Source organism: Glossina fuscipes, unplaced genomic scaffold (assembly GCF_014805625.2).
Source record: "Glossina fuscipes isolate IAEA_lab_2018 unplaced genomic scaffold, Yale_Gfus_2 121, whole genome shotgun sequence".
Lineage (NCBI taxonomy): Eukaryota > Metazoa > Arthropoda > Insecta > Diptera > Glossinidae > Glossina > Glossina fuscipes.
Window position 1 is genome coordinate 1,847,781 of NW_023998464.1, and position 16,709 is coordinate 1,864,489.

General features: G+C 35.8%; 1 protein-coding gene across 3 annotated transcripts in view; it reads left to right on the forward strand.

Annotated features, from left to right (window-relative positions):
• Positions 1 to 253: 253 nt before the first annotated feature.
• LOC119640394 (unconventional myosin-IXb) overlaps positions 254 to 16,709 on the forward strand; it is a 73,091-nt gene continuing 56,635 nt past the window's right edge. For 2 of the 3 annotated variants that reach the window (XM_038038392.1, XM_038038393.1), the window contains exon 1: positions 257 to 297. The gene's annotated coding sequence lies outside the window, so the exon portion shown is untranslated. Of the gene's footprint in view, positions 298 to 16,709 lie in introns of all 3 variants that reach the window. The other variant, XM_038038394.1, reaches the window with a different exon arrangement.

Sequence of the window (16,709 nt, forward strand, 5' to 3'; positions counted from 1 at the left end):
GGGTAATGTGTTAGTTGATATTGGCAGTGGAAACTATTGCACTTCATGTGTTGTTGTTTTTTGTTCGCTTCAGATCAGAGGTTGACAACTTTTTTCATCAACTGGGCAATTTTAATTTTCCCATCTGAGCTCGAGCCAGAAAAAGCTCTCCACCTACGATTAAAAACGGAGCATTTCGCATCACTTTTCTTTCCCTTAAGGCCTAATGAGTAAACCAAAAAAAAACACGTTATATTTGACCTATGTGACGCCAAGCTGGTGATGAAGGCAAATACAATCAATCAATTTGTAGCATTGGTATGTGCGAACAAATAAAAAACAATATTTTGAAATTTTAGCGGGCCGGGCGCGTCGGGCATTGCCCATGCTTGCTATGGACCGGGGTATATGCTTACTAAAAGCACATTGAATACAACGCATAAGCAACGTAGTCGGAATTGTTTAAATAAAAATCTTACAGGGCAGTGCAGTGCATTTATGATAACTATAACTATAGGTGCTATTATAATCACCGCCTATGTCAATATTCCCAGCATAGAGATGAACGTGGATGGACATAAATGTATGGATGTTAACATGGGCGGTGGTGATAATGGCAGCAATAAAAATAAATTTGAACTTTGATACGTTTGAAATTGTTGAAATTGAATATTGAATTCTTCGATCTTTCAGGCAATATTGTCAACACCTGATATCTTTGTGATGCTGTTCTTTATGATGGTTTTATGACACAAAAAAATATCGAACTTTTTTTTAAATGCGACTTTCTCGCTTGTAAAACGTGCAAACGCGTGCATACATGTAAGATATATAAGACTTGTATGTACGTAATAGTGATAATATTAATAGCAATTTATGAATGTGTCTTGTCGGCATACACATGTGCATGCGCATAAGAAAATTGCATAGCGCAAGAAGATAGGCATTAAAAGCTTAGCATAGAATTTCAAGGCCATAATTTACTTAATTTTAATACCTTGACAAATCCTAGTGATGCTATGACATTTATGAATGATATTAAAAATCGCATGACATTAAAATAGCAAAAAAGTGTTGAGAATGCTTGAGAAAGGCATAAAAAGGCAAATTATGATTTGAGTGAAAGCGACCACCAACGTGTCCTGAGGATTGCACATTAGATTAAAAAAATGCATAAAAAGAATGAGCAAATAGGGTTTTGTTTACAAAAGCTTTTTCACACATTTATTGGCTCGCCTTATATTCAGAGTTTGTGACTAGATGATTTTATATCTCTTTGATTGTTTATAACATGATACAACAACGTGATGTGTACAAAAGACCGAAAGAATGATGGAAATATATTTGTAAATTAGTATGAAACGTTTCGCAATACGAAGGCTTCACGGACTCAGAAAGATCACCGATTTCCCGCAGGTATGCTCGAAACTTATTCACAGCACAAATGTTCAAGTTATCCTTTTTTAAGATTACCGGAAAATTGAGCGCGTTAGGTTCGTTTTAGAAAGCAACCGATTTCAATCAGCAGAGCTTATTTCTAGGCCTAATACGTGCACATGCATTAGCATCAGAACGCCTCCAGTGTCTCATTCTTTTCTAAGAGTCGATTTATTGAAGTTGGGAAGGTTTTCCGCAAAATTTCAATAAATGACCTACGGCGGCATTGTCTTCAAAAGTTCGTTATTGAAGCCGATGTGCGCTGTAATAAACTGGAACTTAAAAGATTTTTAGAACAGAAACAAGGAAAAGCTCTATAGTGGGCGCAGCCTACTATAAACACCTTGCACCACTTGTCCACACGACACGTCAATGTATCAAATTTCACCAAAATATATCAAAGATTGCGGGTTATAGGTTGAATACAACAATACAAGACGGACAGAGGGACGGCTTAGAACGATAATCAAAGAATCTATCTCACCTCCTGGTACCACAATTGGTGTACGTTATAAAAAACGCAGGAGTCTTCCTTAGGTCGGATACTTTTCGATGCATGGTCAAATAGATATCGCGAGCGTGAACTAGAGGCAAACCGGTTTTTGCTATTTGTTGCTACCATGATTTTTTTTGGTGTTTTCGCTGGGACCATGTCGTGTGGCACTTATGATAAAAGAAGCCAAATAAGCCATAAAGGATGACTTTTATTTCTTTGACGTTCGAAATTACAAAACGTATGTCTGAATTCATAGGCATATAGAAAGGTGTGAAAACGCACCATAATCATCCCGAGCTAAACGAATCCGAGTATTCACTCTTTTCTTTTTCTATTGTTAATCATATGACGAATGAACGGCAACTTAATTTTGCATAAATAAAAGAGCAGACATGTGGTTGTAGATTTTTATTTGTTTCTAAATCTCTTTCTTCTCTTCTATGAATTTTCGTTTCCAATAGATACACCGCTCCGCCTGGTCGCGTTTATGTGTATGCAAATATATTATAAAAAAAAGCCTAGACAATTCTTTTCTCGCAATTAATTAACTCAAGCCTATAAATCTTTTATTGGCGAAGGCTGCCTTCTATTAACCATTGCTGCAGAAGAGGAACAACTAAGCAGATCACAAACATTTGCCTTAAGATGACTCTTGAATTCACTTAATACCAAGGATTGAATCTGTCTTGAATTTCAGTTTAAGCTCAAGAGGATCTAAGCAAGTTTCCTAATGTTACAAAGCACTTTACATTTAATTCTCATTTTATTGGGAAAATGTATGCAAGTCAATCAGCCGTTCTAATCCAATGCTAAAAATGGCATTGAAAAATCGGAATGAATAGCTTAGTGGTCATTGCAAGGTAATAGCAATTCACATGACAATGATCTACGTTACTCAACTACGTTACTCTAAGCGTATCGAGTTGATTGGTTAGCTTGCCGGTTGACACGCACGCCTAGCTTGTCGTGCTTACTTTACTGACCGCAAGATCGTAGTGCATGTATGTACACATGTCTTATTCCTTTAAACGTGCTTTGATCTTTTTGGCAAGTTTCAAGTTGGCCATTGGTCTTCTCATTAAGTTCGCGCACATAGAAGATGTGTTTACACATGCGTGCATGCATCTATTCGCCTTACAATAGGATTATAATGCAACATAATGCTTTATAATTTTCTTTTTTTGGTTTCAATTGCTGGTCAATGCATACACGCTTGCCAGTATTGGCCAAGTAATTTGTTATACCTGTTCATAAGCATCGGGTTTATATTTCTTTTTGCATTGCGTAAATTATTGTAAAGAGTAACATATGTGCCTACTTATTCAAATTTTTTTCAAAAAAGTTCAAGGATGGTTTCCCAAACTATTCTTTGATAAACCGATGCTGACGAAAGCATAGATTCGGTTGAAAGAAAGAAATGAAAACCTGTTGTTTTCCTGTTGGAAAATCAGCAGCTCCTTCTCTTGTTCCTAACTCCTAGATAAATATTCAAAAATTTACGAAAAAGGTTTGTTAAGTATATGCAAAGACGAAGCTTGCGACCAGATGAAAAATCTGATATTATAACTAAAAACTTAAAACATTATAATCGGGCAAGGCAGACAATTATGTACCCTACACCTCTTCGCTTAATGTAAATTTTCACTTGTCTTCGTCATAAAATATCAAAAAATTTATATTGTCGCCCTATAAAGACTTGCTTTCTATGTGAACCATATGCAGGTAAGTGGATTCAAAAAGATAGATCTAACACAAAATCTTTAGACAAACTTTATTCATCAAGACAATCCCCTTCATTCCAACACTTCCCTATCGCTTCTATGCTTTTATGATGGAAAGATTTGACGAACCCTTCAAAATACATTTCAGTTTCGCCAATCACTTCTTCATTGGGGCCATGCCTGTTTTCGGCGATCATTTCTCTCACATTCACGGACAGATAATAGTCGCTATATCTATGAAATAAGTTGGATGTGAAAGCGATTCTTGCAATATTTTCATTGTTGTGAGCAGCTTGGGACGGTGGGTTAGTGGTGCTAAGTAATGTTCACTATTGATTCTTTGTCCACTTTCAAGATAATCGGTGTTTGTTGCACCGGACGTATTCCAAAGTAAGGAGATTATTATAACCCTCTTAGCCGACTTTTGCATTTTGGTCGCTTTGGACGACTTTCGCCGATTGCTTTCGACTCGACTGGCATCAATATTTTACACATTGCCGCACGGATGCTTCACTTGCCAAATCGGTTAACTGCATTTTTGGGATTTTATTAAATTTTAATATCGAAGCACTTCATTAGCTCCTAACTGTACGTATTCAAAACGAATTTCTGTAATAATACGTATTAACACCTAAATGACAAAATCGTTTTGGCCGCTGAATAATAAATAATTTATTTATAATATTTTACAATTTTTCTCAACTTCCTGTTTTATGGAGTTAATCGATTTGGCAAGTGAAGTGGAGACGTTTAAAATCAGTAGGCCATTCCTATGCGATGGATTGAAATCTAAATAATAGCTGTTAAGCGATTGCATTGATTTCACTATATTCTCTATTATCAAAAGGCGATGTCTTATCAGCGAAACACGAAATTCGAATTTTCTCTTAGTTTGCAACTACGAAAGTAATGTCATTAAAACTTGTAAGTAATGTTCGGAACATCATGAAACTTTGACCCATTTCGTTTGAATGTTACTATTATTTAAAATTCTTAAGGAACTGCCCATATCGTCGACTACATCCATATGTTATCCTACCAACTTGTTAAGCGACATGCCAAAACTACTAAACCACATTTACATGCCAAATCACTATCTTGGACTAACTTTTTGCAAAACATTGTAAAAGCACCTTTTTGACTTAAAAATGATCCGATCCTCCTCGATTTCCTTTTTAATAAGATTCGGGTTTGGGACGTAATTTTAGGTTGAACACAAAGATGTGGGCGGACGACTAACAGACGGACAGGCTAAGAGGCAGAAGGGCAAATGCGTGAACAGACCGACAGGTAGACAGATAAGCCCGAATCGGTTCAGAAATGATTCTGAATTTATTGGTGTAATAAAAGGTCTGTCTCAGAGTCTTCTGCATTTTACGTACAAGTTAATACCAGCATTGCCTGATTTGAAGCAAGATCGTACAGACAGTGTACTCTCAAAAGAGATTATTAGGCAAAAATTCAATCGAAAAAAATTATAAAAATTTTTCTGTGTAATTCGAAAGTGAAGTTGCGAAAGATACTTGACGCTAACGATGGTAAAAGCACTGGTCTGCTTAAGAATTTGGCCATGCGAAAACTGCTTCTGAAATGGGAAACGCGTTTACTCATATTGAAGCAAATGTATTGTGTCAGCAGTCGATGATTAAAATGGCATGAAAAGGGTATGAAGTGTAGCCTGAACTGCTTAGCCTGAACTTAGTTCTGAGCGATGATTATCTGCTTGAAAGCCGCAAAGAAATACCGGAAAAGAGTTAGGTCCAATGAATGAAATTGCAGTCTATTTTGACAAGACTTTGACATTTCGTTCGATAAAAAGAACCTCAAAATGTTACATAAGCCTCAGACTGAGTGTATCAGTCTCAAAGGAGACTATATTGATGGGTAAAGTCGAACTGCGCAATAGACATTTTTTTTGTCATACTTAGCATGAGAATTGTTGAGCGGTTTATTTCTGTATTTGTCAAGCATGGAAAAACGACGATTGGAAATTTCCTAAAAGTGGTCGTCAAATTTAAGCAAAAATTCAGCGGAAGGTCGACTCGAAACTGTGCACGATTAACAAAAATCGGTATGCAGCTAGTGCAATGGGGTCTAAGGTTTGTCTTAACGCGCGTTAACCAAATCCCTAAAGTTTCGTTACTATAATTCTCTTTGAATTTCACTCTCAGGATCTTTGTAATGAAACGAGAAACGGCCAGTAACGACCTGACTATCATCTTCACGATCGTTTCACGTTGCAAAATTTAATTTTCTAACATTGATTAATGTATTCCGATTTTCTTTGCCAATACGAATGTTTCAGATGCTGGCTATTTAATGCGTAGGTGTTCTCAAACATTATATTTGTATGTGTAAAAATGCAAGTGCAGCTATTGCTATTGCTAAGGCGCTTGGTTTTATTTCAGTTGAATCGCAAAATCCTATCATTAATATTTATTGTAAGTAATGATCGACATTGAACGTATATAATTTATTTGTTTTATTTGCTAATATGAATACAAAGATAGATGTACACATTGATGTTAGTACACATAAATAAATGCCTACATGGTCAATGCATATAAAAGAAAAACATATAAAACAAGAACAATAACAACAATAATAATAATAATAATAATAATAATAAGAAGTATATTTAAACTATAATCTTAATAAATCACGCATAAACTTTATACATCACATAGCGCTAGACTGCAGTTTCTGGTATTGTTCGTCTCCATGTTTTGCTGTTCTAATGGCTCTCATCACGTGTGTGCAGAATTGTGGGCTTTAAGTGTGCCCTATGTATAATTTAAGTGATCGATTTTTAAAAGTTCGAACGTAAAGAAACATTCTATGGCTATATGCCAGACTATGGACATGAAATGAACACAGATTTGTGTTTGTGTGCTAACAATTGTCTGCTGAAGTTACAAAATCTTAAAATTGTTGCTTGAGAAATTTTGTGCTGGTAAGATGTCTTATGTTATGTTGTTCTGCACAGCATGTTATTATTTTGGTTGTTATTGTTTGTTGTTACATTAAAAGCCTAAGGTTGTTAAACATCAATGGATAATCACGTAATTGCTTTGTATAATGCCAGACACTAAAATAATAATAATAATAGCACCGATTCCACCCCTTTCTTATATTTTCTTTTATCCGCTCTTTCGTGGTATGCTAAGTTTTTTTAACTTTCGAATGCACACATATATATGTATATACTTCGCCAATAAATCGGGTATATATCCAATGTGTATATATCCAACTATGTATCTACCTATCACCCTGTCTGCCTATCTATCGATTTCAACATCGCCGGTAATGTGTAAGTAACGGTTTTAATGGAATATGAACCCGTTCAAATTGACATACTTTTCCAATAGTTCTTCAGCCGTTCGGAAACATATGTTTCTGGATTTGGTGTTTTGCATGAAGAAACAATTAATGAAAACTAAAAAGTGAAAGTCGTCGAAGAAGTTCCATTTCAATTTAATCAACTTCTAATTATTCGCTGGAGATTTCTTTCAACTTCAATGCAAAATACTTAATAGATCTAACATTATGCAGAAACATTCGTAGGCTTTCAAATTTTCAGAAGACTCTGCCCGGCATTTAGTGCCTATGCCTATGAATTACTAAACTTACGAAATTCGACTGAACACATGTTCCTTTCACATTTTATCACCTTTTGAATATGAATGCGATCACACATCCTAATCAAAATACACACAAATGCTAAGAATCGGAAATGTTGTTATTGGTTACGATATTTTCATATTGACCAATTAATAAGTACAAATGGCAACCGAGGAGTAATAAGACGTAATGACTAACTTCATTTTCCCTTCGTCGCAAGCGAGGGCATTGAGCTTCATTTGCTGCACATTGCATCTGCTTGATTAAATTATATAATGCGCATTCAAGCATATGCGAAAGTATAAAATCTGCATATATAGTAGAGCACCGTAGAAAATGTGATTTCCTTAATGCGCTTTTTGCTCAAGTTACTTGCAGTACGATCATGGGAATGTTTGCCACACAAGCAACAAATAAGAAAAGCGTCACTAAAACTTTTCAACGTCAACGCAAGAATCAATGTCTGCTTGTCTGTCGTACTTTCGGTTTATCTGAAAGGAGATGTACACATGAGGGTGTGTTTATTACAAAGAGGTCAAGATCAAAAGCTTGGCCTTGCTCTTTAACTTATTGCAAGATGAGTTTTACTTTGTATTGTACGCGTTACCACGGCATGTATTAAATTCTCTACACCTTCGACGAGACTAACTAACTAACTAGTAACGCATCTTTTGTAGTGAGCGAATAGACTGGACAAGCAAGTGCGCTACTTAGATTAGAAATACTGTGCCCAACATGTAATGGATAAATTTGTATCTTATTCGATACTTTTATTAGAAGCACTAATATTTTCTTCCGAGCGTGCGTTCCGATCATGGGTGGGTTGTCAAATTCGTACCACGAAATGGGTAGCCCTATATAGCGTTTAAAATTCCTAGGGTAATTGAAGGTATAAGTGAGAGGACTGGACAGTATAACACATCTTTTCGATCGCGGTGCGGATTGTCCCCAACATTACAATGTCATAGGCCAAGTTGCTTTTTCTTCTTCAAAAAATTCGAGAGAACAACTCTATAACTTGAGGTTTATATTTTGAATCCCGTAATTATCCTTCCTATCGTTGGCTATTAAATGCTTTATTCTGCTAAGTTTTTCATGTATATTGTAGATCCGATACCCCCTCAAATTGTCCCTAAACACAATATTTATTTGTTGTCTTCTTACCTTTATTTAATTAGGAATACGTACATAAAATGTGAATATGTTGTCAGTTTCACACACGCACATACAACAACCCAAAATTATCGTTTCATTTTTGGTTAAGAGAAAAAGGATTTAGAGAATATGTTTCTTTGTATACTTGATGCCGCTTGCGATGCAAGAGTATGTTAAGTTTGTGCGGATGTATGCAGCAACAAGCAGAACTTGAAATAGAACTAGATTGCCATTTTCTCAATATCGATCGATTTAGCGTTGTTGGTCTAAGTTAGTCGGTCCGTCTGTCGGTCTTGTTTCCCTGTGTTCACCTTACAGTTCGCAAATGATGAAATTTGGTACACTAATGTGCTTTGGCCTAAAGACACATACTATTGAAAATGGGTCGGATTAGGACAGTTTTTTTTCAAAAGTTGTTATATGAGCAACTCTAGGGTGACATAGGGTACTTAAAGGTGGATCGTGGCCCAATGTAATGTTTTTAGTTGTTTTAAAAATATTTTTTAGGCAATACGAATAAAAAACGCAAATAAAAATCGAATGAAAAAAACACGTTTATTACGTTGCTCTCTGCATTTTAAATCACAACATCAGCAAACAAATTGTGTGACCCAACACCTCTGCCAGCATTGACAACAATAATAATAGCAACAACTATCACCGTTGATTTATAAAAATTAACCACGTGCCTGCAACCTTAGCCTCCAGTCTCACAGACAATACAACACAAGACAACCAGACAGATAGACGGACACCTTGAGTTTTAGTAATTCTCCTCTGCAATTTTATTCAATGCATTTGTCTTGTTCTTTTCCTTGAGTGATTTAGGTATTGATTTGAATTGTGATATTATTTGTTGAACGTCATCACAATAAATTGGACAATTTCTGCTAAACATTGTTTCTCGGATAAATGCCCAAGCATGCATACAATGTTTATGACTTCGTGCCTTACTGCGGACACGTGCTTTTTCCATTGCAACGCTATCGCTCAAATATTACGCTAAAGTTCTCAAGTTCTAAAACCTATTATCTGGAAAATTCCAAGCTTTCGATTGCTACTTTTTGAGACAATTTCTCTTCAATTTCTATCAATTAATAAAAAACTTTTAAATTGACTTATTTTAAATCCGCCGCGTGTATTCGAACCTTCGAGCCGCATATCTACCTATTGGTCGTCTTAGCAAAGATACCGTAACATGCATCGTTCCCAAATGGTTCTAAATAAATATAAATATTTTTTAAAAGCGTTTTGTAAATCTTAATTCACAACTTTTCAGGAGACATTCACTTGATTCATTGGATAAGAGGAAAATGTCAATGAATTCGTCTTCTGAACGTCTTCTTAAGAGTTCAGGGTATCTATTAAGCTAAAAAAGGATTGATAGAAATTAATTATTGGTTAAAAGCGCAACACATAGAACTATTTCCGTAGACTATTCTGGAGCTGAGTCTACTTACATTAAGACAAACTAATCTAACAAGTGGGAAAGTCGGGGCATGTATTCCCATCACCATGATCCTAAAAAAAAGGAAAAGAACTAATTTTCAAACTCTTATTGGGCGGGCGCCACATTTTTGCACTTTATGATTAACAATCAAAAAAACCCGGAAAGCACAGCGTTTGTTATAAAGGCTCGTGGGCGTTTTAGCCCTGTTCTTTGAAAAGTTTGTTTCATTTTCAAATTTTTTTGTCAGTTTGTAGGCGATATCTTCATTTTTGCGAAAGGAAGAATGTTTACCACACATATGACACAGGTGCGCAGACGTACAGACGGAGAGATAAACGAACGAACGGACATGCGTAGGTGCACTCCAAGAATTTATATACTATATGAGGTTTTTGAAGCTCCCCTCTTTGCGTAAGAAAGATTTAGAAAAAGAATGGAATTATGATACTCTATAAAATTAAGTAGACGTAGCAGATTCTTTTTATTTATTATTATTATTATTATTATAAATTTAGCCAGAGAATAAATTCTAAAGCTAAAGTCTTAAAGCACTAGCATCTAAGGCTTTCGGCTTTATTAAAAACTCTACCGCACTTGAGATTTGAACCCACGACCATTGAGTTGCCAGTCGAGACTCTTGCCTACTCGGCCACTCAGGCGGATATGACCGTATACGTTATCCTCAGCCAAACACACAACTAAAGATTACGCTTGTCGTCGCACAGTCCAATTTGACATGCTTCGTTTCGACAGACGGATAACGGCTTCTTTAAATGGAATAGTAATTGCTTCCTATTATTATTATCATTATGCTCTTCTTGGCATGAAAGCCACGGCTTGGTTGCTGCCAAGTTCAGATTATTATAAAATGTCAGCAAAAGTTACGTAATGTTGTGCGCCATTGGATCAACATTCACTCCAATTGTCGTTTAAAATATTGCCTCGATGGCGTTTTTTTCCATAGTTCATTTTTGTAAATCGTAAGAGTAGTTTCGTTTGACCTATGAACAAATGAGGAAGAGAGAATCATCGTATCCCTAATCTCACTTTGGCCCAACTTAATTGAAAAAAGAGAAAATCTTTTAAATTTTTTTCGTGTGTCTAGTATATAGTACCAGTGGACATAGTAGTAAGAATATTTTCAGTCTTATCTTCTAGCATATAATTTCAACTTTCTTTCTTACTTCTTCACTTTGTAGATTTTTACAATAGGGATCCAAATGATCGGAAGCTCCGCCAGCAGATGGAGCAACTGAAGCATATCAATTTAAGGATCTTTTCATTCAATTACAAATTAAAAATATATCTAAAACGAAATAAATAAATAATTGTCTTTCTTTAAAAATGGATACTGTACATTTGACATCTTCGATAGTTTTTATTTTTATACAAATACTGAGTAATGATCAAAAAATCAATTTTATATTCGTTTTCAAAAGCAAAGGCGTTCCCAGCTTACTGCAGGCGCATCTTTCCACCAATTTAGCACATTTTCAATGCGAATCTGTGTTCGAATTTTAAATCGATGGCCCCCTTTTTGCGAACGGTAGAATGTATTCAACAGACATTACGCAGATAGACAGTCGGACATGCTTAAGCCGATTGAGAATTTGATGCTGGCCAAGAACATACATATTTTGTGGAGTTTTTTGAAGCTTCTTTCTTGACGTTGCAAACGTTTTGACAAAATGAATATACCCCTCATCCCTTCGGTGCTGGGTACAAAAATGTCGCATATACAGCAGAGAAAGGAAAAACTTTGTAAGGTGCTTCCCACAAAATTGATATTTTTCCTATGTTTTACTCATGACCTTTATCGCAAATATGTGTCATTTTGATCCATAGCCTTTCTTTCTGATAAAAGCACTATGCTGTAATTATAGGATTTGCGGGATTTTTAAAAACGAAACTAAGCAGCTTTACACCATTAAGAGACCGAAGTGGATTCCTCAAAACATTCCACTCAAGCTCTCTCTTCAATTTTGCAACGTCATTGAAGAAGCGTTTGGTGAAAGGCATTAATGCTGGACTCTTTACCCCAACGGTGCAGTTGTTGGGAAAAGAAATCCTCTAGCCAGGTTGGAGCAGCCTATGATTAGTGACTTCCATTCAATTCCACCAAACCTAAGCTTATCTTGTGTCTATCTAGTCCGCTGTACATGTTCATGAAGGCTCAGTTAAGACCTTTTTCGCTTGGTAGAAATAATTTTCACTGCTGACATGTCATTTATACCCTCCTTTATATTGTACTGACCCTTACGCCGAGTTGTCGTAGAAGAAAATGAATATGTCAGTCTTCTTCAAGAATTAAAGAATTCTATCGACTTGAATGTCAGAACAGCACCTGGTTCTTGATGTTAAAAATTCTCAAAGCGGCGTTGGATAAACTATTTGTCTGTAGTATCACAAACTGTGAAGCGATATTGTAAAATGTGCCGAATTTTTTGCAAATTCCTGGTGGTTTCCGCAAATGTTCCCATATCTTGTCTATGTAGTGTTATCTTACCCACAAGCCGTAGCATGTTTTTATTTGATTAGTGTTATCAAACTTCCTTCGATAAATATTTCCAATGACTTTAGTTAAGTAAGTTAGGTATCTAACATTTTAGTTTCCAATCACCATTAGAAACCACCGGCCAATCGAAAAGTACTCTGGAGCTTAGACGAGATCATCTTCGAACCAATCGGGCTATCTGTCGAGCTAATAAACGTCTACAATTTCGGCGGTTCGAAACGTTTATTTTAAGCTATTAACAATTGTAAACAACAAAAAATTTATATATAGGGTAAATGATGCCATACGAATATGTTGAAATCGGATAATGAATGCAGTCTAACTTGCGTGGTAACTAAGAATTTCTAATGATAATCGGTAGGTTATTGATATTCGATGTTATGCAAAGCGTTTGCCTTATGAAAATATTTCGTTTTTTTTTTTTTGTCTGCGTTACTTTGATAGCAATTGATACCGTCGTTTGAGGCATGTAGTTCGGTTTCTTTTCTTTTTGCTTTGTATGTGCATTTAAGTTATTCACGCTTCTGTCGTCATTATTAATATTACTAAGCAATATCAACAGCGTCTCAACGTCAGCGGCAAGAACATGCAACAACGAATTTCGTTCAGTATATAAAGATTCACAGATACCTATGTATCTATACATCCACTAAATGTTTTATTCGTGCATTTAGTTAGCAATCACAATGCAATCTTTTGAGGGTTTCTTTCAGTTCCGTTCTGTTCACGTTTAGCTTGCACTCTCTTGTTGTCTTGAATGCAAGAACCCGTACAGGTAGCTCATGTGCATACTACATATGTACGAAAATTTTCAAAGTACTTTATCGAATGGAAAAAATCTGTAAATGATTGATTGGAACCCGATAACAAACAATGAAAAACATGTTGTTAATGAATACTTTGTGGGCTATGGAAAAATTTAAAACTATTATCGTAGGTGAATCGTTGAATGAACGAGAACAAATTTATAAAAGTTAAACTTGTGTCAGGGACCAAAGGACTATGATAAATACCCAAATCAAGACTTTCAGACGACCCATTAGGTAACCCGTTAAGTAGTATGAGTAATGTGTGTATGTCATCATAAAATGTGTCATAAAAAGTGTCCAAACAGCGATGAAATTATTTTTTGTAATTCGAATCAAATCGAAGGCGAAGGAATCAGTAACGTGAGTCATCATTCTCAGACTCGATTAATGACAGGAAACAGAGACAATACCACTTATCGCTCGAGTTATTCTACATATATAATAAGAAGGAAGAAGTAAAAGACAATTATTTTCCCTGATGCGTTCGTATTTGAACAGAAATGTCAAAATGACAGCGTTCACTATATTTTGAGCAAAACAGCTAAGGGGCAGCTTTATGTGAATTGTAAATTTTAAGTTAGTGCAGGCAAGTAGTCCAAAATTAAGACGAATAATTAAGTTTACGTATATGTATGTATGACCGGTCACTCAGGGGATGCGTCTTATACGCATGTTATGGTGATGGTCTGGAAGCAGTGAGGACGGGGTAATAGGTGGTGGTTGCAGTCTGTGTAAGTGTTATGCCGTTACCGAGAAAGTTCGCGATAAAGCGTATTTAAAGTACCTCACTGAATATTAAACCTAAGTATATCGGCTTAATATGTGAGGACCCGAAGTCGTCCCTCGTTTTGGGCGTCACGGGTTCTCCGTCTCTGGCTGGGGAGAGAGGGAGTGCTAGAGAGTAAGATAGAATAAGAATAGGATAGGCATAGAATAAGAACAGGAAAGGCATAGCAAAAGAATAGGATAGGATAGGAAGATAGGCCTAGCATAAGAATAAGGTAGACATAGAATAAGAATAGATTAAGATAGAATAGGAATCGATTAAGAATAGAATAGGATAGATTAAGCGTAGGCTAAGGATACGTTAAGAGTAGGATATAAAAATAGGTTAAATTAGTCGAGCTTTAGTCTCCGACTAAGAGAGTCGCGTTTCAGTCGTAGATGTAGGAAGTCGGTTTTAGCAAGAGAAAGTAAGGTGTAAAAGAGGAAATCTATAGAATAAAAGTCCCTGCAACCAATAAATGTCTTGTGTTTTTCCTTCCCTAAGCCGCTGAGCTGCCCCAGCTTTAGGAAACGTCCTCACAAATAGTTGCGCTTCTTAACCACTTGGTTTTGCGGTATGCAGGTTTTTAAATTTACATTAGAAAGAGAGCTATGAATAACTGTTCGCAGTGTAGGCATTCTATCTTTCCAAAATAGTTATTTACAGGTTTTGATAGTCAGCAACAGATGCATGCACCCAAAAAAAAAAAATAAATTATTTTAGAAAAATATGTCCAATTATATGTCGGGAAAATTAAATCTCTGTTATCCAATCCAGGAGCCGTAACTGCTGAAAATCATATTGAAGGGAACATTTGTGGAGAACTTAGAACGCGTTGTATACATCTCACCAATTCCTTATTAGTTGCATATTTTAATTATCATTGCTACAGCCGTGAAAACCGATTAACCAAGTTCTGGAAGACCCTTTATTATCTGAAGGTATTCTACCTAAGAGGTATATTCGCGTTCACTCGTTTCGCGAAATAACACGAAATGTGAGGAGAAAGAGTATCGTATATATCAGGGATACCACAAACTTTTGAATCGCATGCGAAAAAAAAAGAAAATGCATGTAAATTGCATGCTCGCATGTGCTATTCTGGCTCCAGCGTCTGCAATAGTGTCAATTGTGCAAATGTCTAAAAATTTGTACATATGTGTTCATTTGCATTCGATAACATGAAAACTGCATCAATATGCAATCGGAATTTGAGGTTATTTTTCCTTTGGTCTTTTAAACCTTTGCCTTTACGAAAAGCATTAAAATTGAATAAATTTGCGTTTTCAGCTGAAATTTCAATTGTAGATCCGATGTAGGCTGCTTAGATTGCGGATACATATGTAATGCATACAATATTCTGTAATTTGCATAAAATTTCTGCGGTCGATTGTGGTAGCGTTCTCAGAAGGAATTCGAAAGTGATGCATGTCGTTACATTGTCGTCCTCTGACATTGAAACGAAATAAACGAAGATTTACTGCCGCAAATTTGCTAAAGCATCAGAATGCGACATCCAGATAGACAGACTGACGAAGATGGTGAAACATGACCAGCATTGTTGTAATCGTTGTTGCTGTTGGTTGCTGTTGGTTGCTGTTGGTTGCTGTCATTGTCAATCACAATGCTTGCAAATTCTTGAGATATTTATTATTTTGAAAACAAGATGCACATAAAATTTCTCTTTGTATTATAGAAATTTTCTCTCATTTCAACTTAAGTAACAACAGCAACAACAGGTGCACGTTGTGGGTTGTTTCGGAACATATGTATGTTACAAATACATGATGCTTGTCATTACCATATTTTTATGTGAAAAGGATTTTTCTTTATTACATTCTTCGAGCTAACTGTTTACATCATTTCAGTTTTCTTCTAGAAATTTGCCGTAGTGAGCAAACTATTTGAATTTGAATAATTTTTCAGTTTGATGAACTTTGTTTAATGCCTCCTGCTCCTTACCAAGAAGGGCTGCATGCATTAATTACTTTAGTATGTTTTATTGCATTCGTAGTTTTAACAACCTTAGGTGTCCGTATAATTTTTCCACTACTAATAGTTTGAGCAGGTCTTGTTGAAACTTTCTTCTTTTCTTTGCGAAGGACTTCATACATTAATTACTTTAGTATGTTTTATTGCAGTGTTATTTTTAATAACCTTAGGTGCCGGTGCTGTTTACATATTAGTTTTGGCAATTAGTGTAGAATTAGTATATTAGTACCAACACTATTCCATATAATCACAACACAATAATTTTATTTAAGCTTGTACTGCTCTTTACTGGAATCGTGCTAGCTGTGTCATCGTCATGTCTGGATCTTTCATTAGGGATTCCATAAGCCATTTACTATCTCAATCAATCAGATTTATACTCTTTCAGTCAGACTCAGCCATGTCCCTCTACATGCAGTCATCGTTTTCATCTCGTTCCTTGTCGTTGAAACAAAAGTGAGGATGTTGAACAACGATGATCCTAATACAATATGCGATTCAGTGTTGTTTAATTCGTACGGCGATATCAACAGGAATTTAAAACATATTCGTAAAATTTATATAAAGGGTCCATATAAACAGGTCCCTACTTGTCTAATGAAAATAAGAGAAACTCCTGGTTTTTATTTACTAAAGAGAATGGGTTCCCAAGATTCGTCCCATTCGACCGACGTTATTATTAGTTTATTAGCCACCCAAGCAGGTTTAATTTCCATATCGTGTATTCATTTATTCACTGACGTTGTTGGCTTGACATTATGGTAGATG